Source organism: Macaca nemestrina, chromosome 19 (assembly GCF_043159975.1).
Source record: "Macaca nemestrina isolate mMacNem1 chromosome 19, mMacNem.hap1, whole genome shotgun sequence".
NCBI lineage: Eukaryota > Metazoa > Chordata > Mammalia > Primates > Cercopithecidae > Macaca > Macaca nemestrina.
Genome location: NC_092143.1, coordinates 14,368,915 through 14,383,589, shown reverse-complemented (window position 1 = coordinate 14,383,589; position 14,675 = coordinate 14,368,915). Strand labels below are relative to the sequence as shown.

At 35.4% G+C, this 14,675-nt stretch overlaps 1 long non-coding RNA gene across 2 annotated transcripts in view; it reads right to left on the bottom strand.

Moving 5' to 3' along the window:
* Positions 1–12,569, bottom strand: part of LOC139360099 (uncharacterized) — a 52,453-nt gene extending 39,884 nt beyond the window's left edge. For both annotated transcript variants that reach the window (XR_011617209.1, XR_011617208.1), the window contains exons 1-2: positions 12,432–12,569; positions 3,928–4,015 (exon numbers count right to left, since the gene is read on the bottom strand). This is a non-coding gene — a long non-coding RNA (uncharacterized lncRNA). The remainder of the gene's footprint in view (positions 1–3,927; positions 4,016–12,431) is intronic.
* Positions 12,570–14,675: the final 2,106 nt, after the last annotated feature.

Below are 14,675 nucleotides of genomic sequence, written 5' to 3'. Positions count from 1 at the left end.
AAAAAGTTCTCAACAATATGTTATACAAATTAATTTATTTTACTTTGGGTCTTTTAATATTTTGAATATTTTAGTTCTTATTTATCATTGAATATATATATACATATAATATTAGTATGTTTTAGGTTCCTTAGTGTTTATACACAAAATAATAACTTCAGATTAATTTTCAGGCAAATTTTAAAGTCTTTCATTTTTACTGGGATTGATAATTGACACATTTTTATATTTTAAATTGGTTCTGTTCTATATTGTGAATTATTAGTACTATTATATCAGACATTTATTTATTTATTCCAGACAGGGTCTTGCTCTGTTTTCCAGGCTGGAGCGCAGTGGTGTGATCATGGCTCACTGCAGACTCAACCTTTTGCACTCAAGCAATCCTCCCACCTCTGCCTCCCAAAGTGCTGGGATTACAGGTATGAGCTACTGCACACGGAAAAGCATTGAAATAAAGTATCATGAGCATAAAATTAACCCTGGTGAAATTTAATTAATCTGTAATTTACACAAATAGTCATGCTCTAATTACCGTTTTGAAAATGAACACACAGTATGCAACACTGTTTTGTTGCTTATTAACCTAAAATTTTCTCCCATTTTTTTAATCCAATATTTTATATAATTGAATTGTGTGAAAAGTTTCTGAATTAGTAAAACTCCTGGGTAATATTAACAAAAAGAACCATGTAACATCGCTTGATAATCATTTGTCATATAAAATTCTTAGTCAAATAACTAAGAGTTCAATACAGCACACCAGATGAAAAGTTGATATTGACATAAGTATCTAAATTGCAGATCAACCTATTTCTTAGCAATTTTTGAAGAGTGGCTTTGTTTTCTTTAAGAATATAGTCTTTAAACCATTTATGATGGTATTTATAAAGGGTAATTATATAAATTTCCAAAACTTATTAATAGTTTTCTAATCGAATAGTGCCCAGTAATTGTGAAACGGTTTACTTGCTTCTGGTTTGTCAAAAACAGTCTCTTTTTCTAACAGTTTCATTAAAGATTCTTTAAATTCCATATAATTCCACTAATTCCTATTCAAAGAGGATGCTGTTTTTTTGTCTGACCTAGAGTTTTGGATCATATGGACGTGGACCAACCAGTCAGTCAACAGATATTTAGTTCACCACTAGGAAAATAAGGAAAAGAAATTATGGAAGAGTTTAAGTGAAAATGTGTTAAAAAGAGAAATATCTAATTATCTAATTGGAAAATCAGACGATAACATGAAAAATTAGGAAGAAAGCCAACATGTGCGTAGATAATAGTTGAGATTTTCTCTGAAATAAAAAAAAGTCAAGTCTAAGATTTGGGGAACAGAATGATTAGATAGAAAAATGGTAACTGTTCTCCATGTTTGCCTGGTTTTAATTACTCATCTGGGTCCTCTGCCCATGACAGGTGCTCTAATTCTGCCCCTGCTAAGGCTCCTTTAGGGACCCTCAGGAAGGAAAGTAGGCCCTGCACCCCATCTTCTTCTCACCTAGGCTTGTCCTTTATACTGCAGGTCTTTTAAGTTCCATTGTAACCACAACTCTCCGACACTTAAAAAAATAAGCATTTTAATTTATCTGATTTTGTTAATTGTTAGAGTGTTTTTTCATCAACTTCTACAGTCTAACTGGAGGCAGAAGTCCCATTTGTCATGCAATAGTTACACCTTTTTGTATATATGAGATATATCACAGAAAATTTTAATAGAGTCATGTAGATATTTGCTATGTTATGGTTTAATGTTTAGGAAAAATGTGTCTAAGTGATGAAGATTATTGGTTCCTGTATCTGAAGGAGGGTCTGCCTTCTCCTAGCCATTTTTTAATATACAGTATTTCTCTTAAGTGATACAAATATTGGTTACTTGGGGGAATGTATTTACCATTGTTACTGAGTAAAGTAAAAACTGATATATATGCTGTATGGAGTTCAGAATTTTAAGATATTCTTATAGTTCTGCATCTTTTCTGTGAAATTTCCTTCAGATACCATAGGTTTTCTTTCTTTACTTTTTTGAAGCACATTTTTGAACAGGCTCCTTTTTTTGTTAAAGATCAACTCTTAATTTCTCAACGTGGCCTTTAAGGACTTCTGTGATTGAAATTCTTGCTCTTGAGATACAATTTTATCTGTTATATTTAAAATTCACTACATTGAGTAGTGCACTTTATTTTAGTTTTCCAAATACATCAAGGTATTTTCTGGTTCAAGTTCTTACATAGATTGTCTCTGGTTCTTGAGAAGTCCCTGCCTTCCTCTGTGCCTAACTCTTAAGCATCTTTCAGCATTCAGTGTAAATTTTACTTTCCTAACATCTCATCAAGATCAAATTTTCCTGTTATACCTTCATATAACACACTGTACTTCTTTTTACTTGTTCTTTATAATAGATGTCACCATTGTTAATATATAATTGTTATGCATTTTTGATTTATTATCTCTGTCCCCCATTAGATTGTGGCATGAGAATATGGAGCCTATCTGTACATTTACAATTATCCCAAGTCTTACACAGAACCTGGGACTTAGTATGTACCCAGTAGTTCTCTTACAGGGTCTTATAGGTTAATTTGTATCTCGTATTTGAGTGGTCAAACTATCTTTGTCACTGTTTATTTTTAAACTTTTTCTTTCCATAGGCTGCTTAAGTATTATATTTGTAATAGAATATTTTTAGTTACCACATTTAACCAATTCAAAATAGAATTATCTTTAAGGATTTACTGCATAATATATGTCACTAGAGTTTGTTATAATATTTTCCTATAATTAACTCATATAAAGTAAATTGAGTCTTAAAAGTTTTTTTTTAATCTTAATGTATATCTATAGGATAATTTAGGTTGTGGTATTTTGTATTGATTTTTTTAATGTGTGTCAATATCATTATAATTTATCTGCTTGCTGCATGTCTGCTTGAACTTTGTGGTCACTGACTGATGGGAGAGGTGGAGACAGACAATTTGGTTGAGATAATTGATATACATACCATACAATTTTTGTCCTGAGGATTATCTGATTTCCAAGTGAACTGGCAAATCTTCATTAAAATGAAATTTCAATGCTAATATTCATATTCTTTAAGTGAGAGTGAAAATTGCTATTGTGTTTCTCGAAAAATATGTATCAAGAACCTGATACATATTTATTTATTTATTTATTTATTTATTGAGACAGAGGTTTACTCTTGTTGCCCAGGCTGGAGTGCAATGGTGCGATCTTGGCTCACCACAACCTCTGCCTCTCGGGTTCAAGCGATTGTTTTGCCTCAGCCTCCTGAGTAGCTGGAATTACAGGCCTGTGCCACCACGCCTGGCTAATTTTGTATTTTTAGTAGAGACGGGGTTTCTCCATGTTGGTGAGGCTGATCTCAAACTTCCGACCTCTGGTGATCCTCCCACCTAAGCCTCCCAAAGTGCTGGGATTAGAGGCATAAGCCAGCATGCCCAGCCACATATTCATTTTTCTATAGTAATTTATAATACTCATTCTATGACTAACTAGATACACCCACAGAAAAGTGAGTACTTATGTTCTTATGGCAACACCTTAAATATTATGCAATTTGGAAATGAAGTAAATGTGCATCAGTTTGAAAATGATTATATAAAATTAGTATATCTATACAAGGTAATGCTAAACATTCATTCAAAAAATAGCATTTAAGATTCTATGAAGATTTGGAAAATGCTATTGGCATAAAGCTAAGTAAAAGCTGATGCAAAATGGTAGATGCACAATAATATGTAATGTGTCAATTAGATACAGGCATTTTATACACATATACACATACAAAAACATAGCACAATACCAATACGAATGTTATAAAATACTACATGCAATAGTAAAATGATTAGAAATAATTATCTGTTATACATGAGTGTATATACCACACTTACACATATAGAAACATACCTGGAAAGAAGACAGAACACATAGCCAAATATTAGTTGTCATTTTCTCTGCATGGATGTTTTAGGTAATGTTTCTGTTCCATAATAGCCTGTAAAATATATATATATATGTGTGTGTATATATATATGTATACTTTATAAAAGTATACATATATAAATTAAATATTGCTTTTATAAAGACATGGAATATTATTTTAAAAATTGTCTTACTGATAATTTCCAAATTCCACAATTAATTGGTGTATGATGATTTTATTTTTAGTTCCAGGTTTTGTTTCCTTTTTTTTGCTACCCCTTGCTAAGTACTTTCAATATGTAGATATCTGTGTTTTTATCCATTTCACAGATATATACCACACTGAAAATTTTAAACAATTATCTCTTTTTTTTAGATTTTCATTTTCTCTCTTTTTTCACAGTGTATTCAGAAATGGATTTTTAAAAGAATAACATTATTCATATTGCAATTCCCTAGGAGGAGAAAATGATGAGCAATCCGCATGTGATTTTGACTTACGAGGTCTTTGATGACTGCTGTGCCTCACTATCTTTTAAGAGTTATAAATTTTTTGAGTTTTTATCATGACAAGATGATACATGAAGATTGAATTTTTACCTTAATGCTGTATTTGTGAAATGTAAATATCTTGATCACCAAAGGCTTTGCAGACAACTACCATTATAAAAATCTCTTGTCATTAATAACTTTGGTGAATGATAGAAAATATGTTGGTTAGCAAATAAAGATAATCAGCATATAGAAATCACTGAGCAGCATTATATGTCAATAATTCAACTAATCAACTTGTGAGCATTCTGCATTTCATGTCAGGGAATAACTTGCTCTGGAAAACTACAGAATGATAGCTTGGAATTCTGAATTTATGGAAGGTTGGAAAATAGGGAAAACTTTCTATTTTTAAACCATAAGGCAAAAAATATGGCCATAGAACCAATTTGCCCTGATGTACAGACCCAAATAGTTACTATAACACTGGACAATTTTTTTCTCAAAATGTTCTTTCTGAGCTTCTGAAATAAAATGTTTTCTTTGTTTTTCCCCTATCTCTCTGGTAGTTTCTTTGTGCACTCTTCTTTGGAAAAGAGCCTATGATTGAATAGGAAAAAGAGGGGGAAAGGAGTTATCTCCAGTCACCTCAGCATAAAAATTAACATGAATTTTTTATAATCTTTTTGAGCATAACCCTTGTCATAGATTAAATTGATAACTAATATTAGGCTAGGCTCCAATATTAGACTAGAGTCCAACAGTGTAATGGAATTAAACATCTAATAATAGGATATTCCCTTTTTCCACATATCCCCGGCTAGCTATTTGCATGTGATTATGATATGTAATACCTTGTATTCAATGTCTCTGTTTCTGTGATTGTCTCCGTGTGGATACTGCACCTCTTTGAAGCTGGGGACAGTAACATATTCCTCATCTTACTTGCTTTGGTTAGCTATGTAACTGTACAATGAATGGTAGCTTTAAAATGACATCGTATTCTCATTTAGTGAATATCTTGAACTCTTGCTTTTAAAATTTAAAGAAAGACAACTGCCTCCACAAAGAGACTTGGCATGAGGTCTTGCTTACCTGGAAGGGTGAGATGCTGCCAAACACGTGTTAAAAAATTATCTGACATTTTAATAAGGATTTTTAAAAGGATGTGTGTTTACTAGTTAGAGAATAGAGAAACTCTAGGGACAGAAGGCATTAGGGAAATGGGTACTCCTTCCGGCTTTTCTCTACAAGTTATCACCAGATGCTCACAAAAGTCATTGACAAGAACCCTGAAAAGCCTTTTTTTTTTTTTTTTCCATAATACACAACTGTGCTAGAAGAACAAAAGCCGCAGTAAGAAATGGAAACTGAGCCACGACTCATCCCCTCCTCCAGATTCTCCCACTGCACTGCAGCTCTCCTATGGAGCAAAAAACCTGACACTATTTGAGAACAGGCAGCAAACTCTGTCACCCTTCAGAAACCAGTAAAAAATACCTTTAAACTGTGGAAGAGGAACAAACCCTCTGCATATGGGGGAGGTAAGAATACAAGCCGGGCAAAAACACACAGCCAAGACTCAGTGCAAGCACAAAGAAGACCTCACCCCAAAGATCCAGGATCACAGTGCCTACCTGTGAACGGACTTAATTACAACAACCTAGAACCTGTACTTTATCTCCAGTCTGGAATGTGTCAAGTAGCAAGTTATAGATAGAAAAGGTGAAGAGCATGAAGACAGACTGCTCTGAGGTCTGGGACAAAGGGAAGATGCAAAGCTGAGGGTATAGTAGACATTGAAAAAAACTCTGTGGCAAAATAGTCCTTAAATTAAACACAACGTAACATTAAATGCAATATGAAGCCCATTGATATAATTTGACTGTGTCCCCACCCATATCTCATCTTGAATTGTAGCTCCCATAATTCCCACAGCTTGCTGGAGGTAGCCGGTGGGAGTTTATTGAATCATGGGGGCAGTTTCCTGCATACTGTTCTCGTGGTAGTGAACAAGTCTCAGGATATCTGATGGTCTTATAAGGGGTTACTGCTTTTGCTTGGTTCTCCTATTCTGTCTTGTCTGCCACCAAGTAAGACGTACCTTTTGCCTTCTGCCATGATTGTGAGGCCTCCCCAGCTATGTGGAATGATTAGTTCATTAAAACTCTTTTTCTTTATAAATTACCCGGTCTCGGGTATGTCTTTATCAGCAGTGTGAGAAGGGACTAATACACCTGTGTTGCACTAAGAGTAACCATACTGAAATCAACCCTTAAACACAGAGAAAAAGTATCTATTTCAACTTAATGACTCACTCTAAAGTTCTGGTGGATGAAAAGGCATGCCAGTTTCCTGGCATAACTTCAATCTATACCATTCTACCAAGACGTTCAGTTTTCATTTAAAAATGTATGATACATAATTGAGAGAAAAGCCCAGTAGCATATGGTTAAGAGACAAGACAATAAAAAAAAAAACCAGATTCAGATATGAGCTACCTCTTAGAAAAAAATCAGATAAGAAATTTAATGGTTAGTATAGTAGAGGATCTGGTAGAAAAGACAGGCAGTATGAAATGTCTGATGAATAATTCTAGAAGAGAGATAAAAATTACAAAAAAGAATGAGATGGAAATTCTTGATATAAAAATAGAAAGATTGTGTTTAACAACATATTCAACGGACTGGTGAAAAAACTAAATTTGACAATAGAGCAATAAAAAATGTTTTCAGTATACTCAGGGTAAAATAGAAAGAATAAAAAAGAATGGGGAAAAAAGGTAAAAGTATTTAATATATTTAGGAAAATATCAAGTAGTCTAACAAAATTAAATCCTAAGTGTGAGAGAATGAGAAAAATACTTGAAAATAGCAACAGATTTTTTTCCAGAGGCAGAGCAAGATGATTCAATAGAATCCTACACTATTCATCCCTCCTGCTGAAACACCAAATTTTAACAACTATCTGTACACAGAAAAGCATCATCACAAGAACCCCAAATAAGGTGGGCAATCATAGTACCTAGTTTTAACTTTATACCACTGAAGAGGATAGAAAATATGATCTTGAATGGCCAATGTTACTCGTCCCCCAACAAAAGAGAATCTGCACTTTGCTGAGGGAGGGCTCAGCGATGGAAAGACTTTACTCAGTGCTGCCCTGTCATGACAGAGGGCAAAGCCATGCGGGGCTCAGCCAGCACCCAGCCATGGAGGGAGCATTTGGACAGACCTAGCCTGAAGGGAACTGTATATCCCAGCCATTGAAACTTGAGTTTCTCAGCAAGCCTTGTCACCATAGGCCAAAATGCTCTGGGATCCTTGGTAAACTTGAAAGGAAGTCTTGGACACAATGGCTACCATAACTAAGGAAATTCTAGTGCTAGGCTTGGCTCAGATCCCGAACACATAGGATGGCACATGAGGTAGGGGAACACTAGCTGGGGTGGCTAAGGGAGTGCTTGCACCATCTCTCCAACAATCCCAGGCAGTGCAGCTCACAGAAACAAACAAACAAACAAAAAGTAGCCTAATTTTTCTGCCTGAGGAGAGGAGAGTGAAGAGTAAGAGGACTTTGTCTTTCATCATAGATACCTGCTCAGGCACAGTAAAATAGAGGACCAGGCAGAGTCATGAGGCCCTCACTGTAGGACCTACCTCCTGGATGACATTTCTAGACACACGCTGGGCCAAAAGGAAACCTGATGCCTTAAAGAGAAGAACTCAGTCCCGGCAGGATTCATCTCCTGCTGACTAAAGAACCATTGGGTCCTGAATAACCAGCAGTGATACCCAGGTAGTATACCCCATGGACATTGGACTCTGAGATTTGTTGGCTTCAGGTGTGATACAGCACATTCCCAGCTGTGGTGACTATGGTGAAAGACTCCTGTTTGATAAAACAGAGGGAAAAGTAAAGGGGATTTTTGTCTTGCACCTTAGGTACCAGGTCAGCCACAGTGGGGTAGAGCAACAACCAGGCTCTTATGGTCCCTAAGTTGAGATCTAGGCTCTTAAACAGCATTTCTGGACCTGTCCTGGTCCAGAGCCCACTGCTCTGAACAGTAAGTTGCAGGCTTGGCAGCGTTCACCACAAGCTGACTGAACATCCCTTGGGTTTAAGTAAACATTGGTGGTGGCCTCGCAGAACCGCCATGGGCTGGAAGTTGTGGTGGTCACAGGGAGAGGCTCCTCTGCTTGTGAAAAGGGGGAAAAAGTGCAGGGAGACCTTTGTATTGTGAATTAAGTGCCAGCTTAGCCACAACAGAACAGAATATCAGGTAAATTTCTAAGGTTTTGGATATCAATTGCTAGCTCTCAGACACCATCTCTGGACCTGCCTGGGGCCTGGGAGAACTTATCACCCTGAAGGGAAGAACACAAACCTGGCTGTCTTGGTGACCTTCCGATTGTAGAGCACTAGGACCTTGAGTGAACATAGGTGGTAGCCAGGTAGTAGTAGTTATAGTGGGTCTTGGATGAGAACCAATGCTGTACCGGCTTCAAGTCTGACCCAGCACAGATCCCGGTGGTGGTGGCTATAGGGGTACTTGCATCAACAAACCTTCAGTTCCAGAAAACTAAGGACTCCAAGATGGAGTCTCTCTCTCTGTGTGCGCTTAGCTTTGTGAAACTGAAAGTTTGATAATGCAAAACTCTATTTTCCCTGGATTACCAAGCAGAGACTCTTGTTCTTTTCCCTTACTTTCTCCCAGACTGTTTGGGAGAAAGTAAGGGAAAAGAACAAGAGTCTCTGCTTGGTAATCCAGGGAATTCTTCTAGATCTCATCCAAGACCACCAAGGTGGTACCTCTAAAAACCTACAAAAACCACAGTGTTATTGGGCTTGGGACCCAAGTTTATTTGATACCTGGAAAGCCTTCCCTAGTAGGATGGGCACAAGAAGCCCAGACTGCAGAGACTACAATAAATACCTGACTCTTCAGTGCTCAAACACTGATGAACATATACAAGCATTAAGACCATCTACAAAAGATAACCTCACCAAAGGAACAAAATAGGGCACCAGAAACCAATCCAGGAGAAATAGAAATATAGGACCTTTCAGATAGGGAATTCAAAGTAGTTGTTTTGAGAAAAATCAAAGAAATGTAAGATAGCACAGAGAATGAATTCAGAATTCTATCACATAAATGTACAAAAGAAATTGAAATAACTAAAAAAAATTAAGCAGAAATTCTAGCGTGGAAAAATGCAATTGGCATACTGAAGAATGCATCACAGTTTCTTAATTAATAGCAGAATTAATTAAGCAGAAGAAATAATTAGTGAGCTTGAAGACAGGATATATGAAAATACACAGTGGAGAAAAAATAAAAAAGAATGAAGCATGCATCCAAGACCTAGAAAAGTCTCAAAAGGGCAAAGCTAAGAGTTATTGACCCTAAAGTGGAGACAGAGAAAGAGACAGGGGTAAAAAGTTTATTAAAAGGGATAATATTGGAGAACTTCCAAACCTAAAGAAACACATCAACATTTAAGTAGAGGAAGGTTATACAGCATAAAGCACATTTAACTCAGAGAAGGCTACATTAAGGTGTTTAATAATCACACTCTCTAAGGTCAAAGATACAGAAAGAATTCTAAAAGCAGGAAGAGAAAAAGAAACAAATAACATACAACGAAGCTCCAATACATCTATCAGAAGACATTCAGTGGAAACATTACAGACCAGAAGAGAGTTGCGTGTCATATTTAAAATGCTGAAGAAAAAAGCAAACAAACAAAAATCTTTTACCCCTAGAATATTATATCCTGTTAAAATATCTTTAAAGAATGAAGGAGCAATAAAGACTCCTCCAAACAAACAAAAACTGAAGAATTTCATCAACACCAGACCTGTCCTACAAGAACTGCTAAAGGGAGTTCTTCAATCTGAAAGAAAAGGATGTTAATGAGCAGTAAGAAATTATCTGAGTTACAAAACTCCCATGTAATTGCTTTATCATAATTCTTAAAATCGGGTAATGTCAGTCCCTCAACTTTGTTCTTTTCCTTGAATGTTGTCTTGGCTATTCTAGACTTTTGGCCTCACCATATACACTTTTGAGTTAGTTTGTTAATATCTAAAAAATAACTTACTGGGATTTTTATTGGGATTGCATTAAATTTATAAATCCAGCAGAAAGAACTGAGATCTTGACAATATTAAATCTTCCTATTCATGAACATGGAATAAGTCTTTATCTAGTTTGACATTGATTATTTCATTAAAGTTTTGTAGTTTTTCCTTACAAAGCTACAGAATCAAGAATGTGTGTTATTAGCAAAAAGAAAAGATAAGTAGATAAATGGAACAGAACACAGAGCCTAGAAATAGGCCAACATAAATATAACCAACTGCTCTTTGACAAAAGAGCAAAAGCAATACAATTTTAAAAAGACAGTCTTTTCATCAAATGATTCTGGAGCAATTAGACATCCTCATGCAAAAAATGGAAGAAAAAAAAAATCTAAACAGAGCCTTACACTCTTCATGAAAATTAATCCAAAATGGACCACAGACCTAAATGTAAAACACAAAACTATAAAATAGTTAAAAGATAACATAAGAAAACATGTAGATAGTCTTTGGTTTGGCAATAACTTTTTACATGTGGCAGCAAAGGCACGATCCATAAGAAAGAACTGATAAACTAGACTTCATTAAAATTAAATATATACATATATGCTGTTCAAAAGATACTATCAGGAGAATGCAAAGACAAGTTAGAGATGGAGAAAATATTTTCAAAAGACATATCTAATAAAAGATTTAGCTGAAATATATAAAGAACTCAAAATTTCAAAATAAGAAAATAAACAACCTAGTTGAAAATTGGACCAAAGACCCAAACAGATAACTCACCAAGAAGTTCTACAGATGGCGGGTAGACATGTGAAAGGTGTTTCACATCTTTTGTTATCAGGGAAAATGCAGATTAAAACAGCAGATATTGGCTGGGCATGGTGGCTTACGCCTGTGAGCTGAGCACTTTGGGAAGCCGAGGTGGGTGGATCACCTGAGGTCAGGAGTTCAAGACCAGTCTGGCCAACATGTTGAAACATCGTCTCTACTAAAAATACAAAATTAGCCAGGCGTGGTGGCATGCACCTGTAATCCTAGCTACTCTGGAGGTTGAGGCAGGAGAATCACTCAGAACCTGGGAGGTGGAGGCTTCAGTAAGCCGAGATCATGCCACTGCACTCCAGCCTGGGCAACAAAGTGACACTCGGCAAAAAATAAAAAATAAAATAAAAAAATAAAAATACTAATAGGTGTGAAGCAGTATCTGTTTAATATGGCCAAAATCTAGACCATTGACAATATCAGATGTTGGTGAGGATATGGAGAAATAGAAATTCTCATGCATTACTGGTCGAAATGCAAAGTAGTACAGCCATTTGGACAGTTTCTTGCGAAACTAAATGTACTCTTACTATACAATTCTGCCATCATGCTCCTTGGTATTTGCCCAGGAGTTGAAAATGTATATTTACACAAAAACCTATACTTGGATGTTTTTAGCAGCTTTATTCACAGTTGACAAAACTTGGAAACAAAATGTTGTTCAGTGGGTGAATGGATAAATAAACTGTGGTTTAATCAGACAATGGAATATTTTCAGGCCTAAAAAGAAATAAGCTACCATGTAGGAAAAATCATGGAGGAAACTGAAACGCATATTATTAAGAAACAAGCCAATCTGAAAAGACTACATCCTGTATAATTCCCACATATTACATTCGGGAAAATGTAAAATTAAGGAGACATTGAAAAAATCAGAGGTTTGTGAGGAAGGAGACACGAATATCGAGAGCCCACAGGATCTTGAGGGCAATGAACCTACTTAGCATGACACCATAATGACTGATACATGTCTTTATATATGTGTCCAACCCAGACAATCTACAATACTGTCTCAGCCAGTTCAAACTGCTGGAACAGAACTACCATAGACTGGGTGGCTTAAACAACAGAAATGTATTTCTTACAGTTCTACAGTCTGGAAGACTGAGATTGTGGTGCCAGCATGGTTGGGTGCTTAGTGAGGGCTCTCTTAGTTGGTAAATGGTTTCCTTGCTATGTCCTCACGTGGTGAGAGAGATAGTAGAAGCCGACTCTCTTTTGTCTCTTTTAATAAGGGCACTAACATCATAAGGGCTCTTCCCTTGTGATGTAATTCTCTCTCAAAGGTTCCATCTCCAAATATCATTCTTATTGGTGTTAGAGTTTAAAGACAGAAATTCTGTGGGGATACCAGCACACAAACATGGAGTCTATAACACTAAGGGTGAATCCTAATGTACACTATGTTCTTTCAGCGATAATAATATGTCAGTGTAGATTATTCAACTGTAATAAATCATATTCAGTGACAATGATCCTAGGAATGCAAGTCTATTTTGGTGTTTCAGAATCAGTCACAGTAAATCAATATATTAATAGAATAAAAAATTATACAATCATATGAATATTGACAAAATTCAATATTTACTACTGATTAGAAATTATCCACACTCAAGAAGTAAAAGGGGGCATCCTTGATTAGATAAAAGGCACCTCAGATAAATTCTACCGATTAGATAAAGTTGTGAAAATGGTGTCTTAATGTGGAAGACTGAACGCCATCTCCCTTAAATTCAGAACAAGGCAAGGATGCATCTCACCCTATTCCTGTTCAACATTGTATTGGAAATTATATCTAGTATAAAAATAAAGAAAAAGAAATGAAACATACAGTTTATGCACCTAAAACCATAAGACAATGATAAAAGAAATTAAAGGTTTAAAGAATTTGAATGATATTTTATGTCTATGGATAGAAAACTCAATAATGTTTAGTTTTAAATTTCAATCCAAATCTTTCCTGGATTTATAATTTTAAAAATTAAGGTGCACAAATTTAAATAGAAAAGAAAAAGAAGTAGAATAGCTAAGATAAATTGCAAAAGAAGTTGGAGGACACACACCACCAATTTCAAGACTTACTATAAAGCTAGGATTATCAAGTCAGTGCGATATTGATGAAAGAATAGATACACAGGTCAATGAAACAGAATAGAGATTCCAGATACATATCAATAAATATTTAGACAGCTTCCATCCAAAATACATTGTTAATAAAATTAAAAAGCAAGCAAATGACTTGTAGAGGATATTTGCAATTTATGTGTCTAACAAAAACTTCATTCCAGAGTATAAAAAGGTTTTTAAATCAATAAGAAAACAAGTGATCCAATAAAAAATAGATGAAAGTTTTGAATAAATATTTTACCAAAGAAAATGTATTCAAACAAGCCCACAAAAATCTGCTTAATGCCATAAGTCATTAAAGAAATACAAATTGATGCCAAAATGAGATATCACTATACCTATCAGAGAGCATTCTTTAAATTTTCCTCTAAATGTCCTTTCCTATTCATTTCTATATTTGTCATCTTAGGTAGATTACCTGTGGGATATAAATAAACTATTTTTGTGTTTCTCCAAGTTGCAGCTTTCTGAATAAATTTTGCTGAAAACTTGGAATCTTGGGCTAGCATCAAAGCCTTGGGGAAGTTAATTTCCAGCTATACAGTCAGTGAAAAAACTTTATAAGAATTTCTAAGAGATTTACCTAACTCTGGAACTATGTGTTTTCATTTCAAGGGAAAACGAAGCTTGCAACTTTGGATATGTGTCTAGGTCATAAAAGCAAAAGACACTGACATAGGGACTTGTCTGGTCCTTGGTGACATGCATTTACATTCCAAAGGCTAGGGTGAGAACCCAAGTTCCTTTCTATTCAAGGAGCAAAGGTTTCTATTCCGCAGTTAAGGAGGGGAAGGAAAAGGCAACTCTGTCTCTTTCACATGCATAAGCAGATCAATCTATTTCCTTATCTAAAATACAGGCTAAGGTTTTCTGAGACGTGACCTGGCTTTCATTGCATCACTCCAGGAGGAATAGTAAACCAAGAAATACATGGGAAACTATACCCTCATTATTTGCTTTTTGTGAATAATGATAATCTGTCTGAACTGGAACACCTTGCATTTACATTCAGGATGGAATTAATAAAGATGAATAGTAAAAATGAAACAGTATCTCATCCTAGTCTGATTTCTGGGACATCAGTACTTGGCCTATTTTAAAAGAAATAGTCTATCTTGAAACAGGTTGTGTACATGGGATAAAACTCATTACTACTAAATTAGGCTCTTTACCTGTTCACTTTTTGGCCAATACATATTATA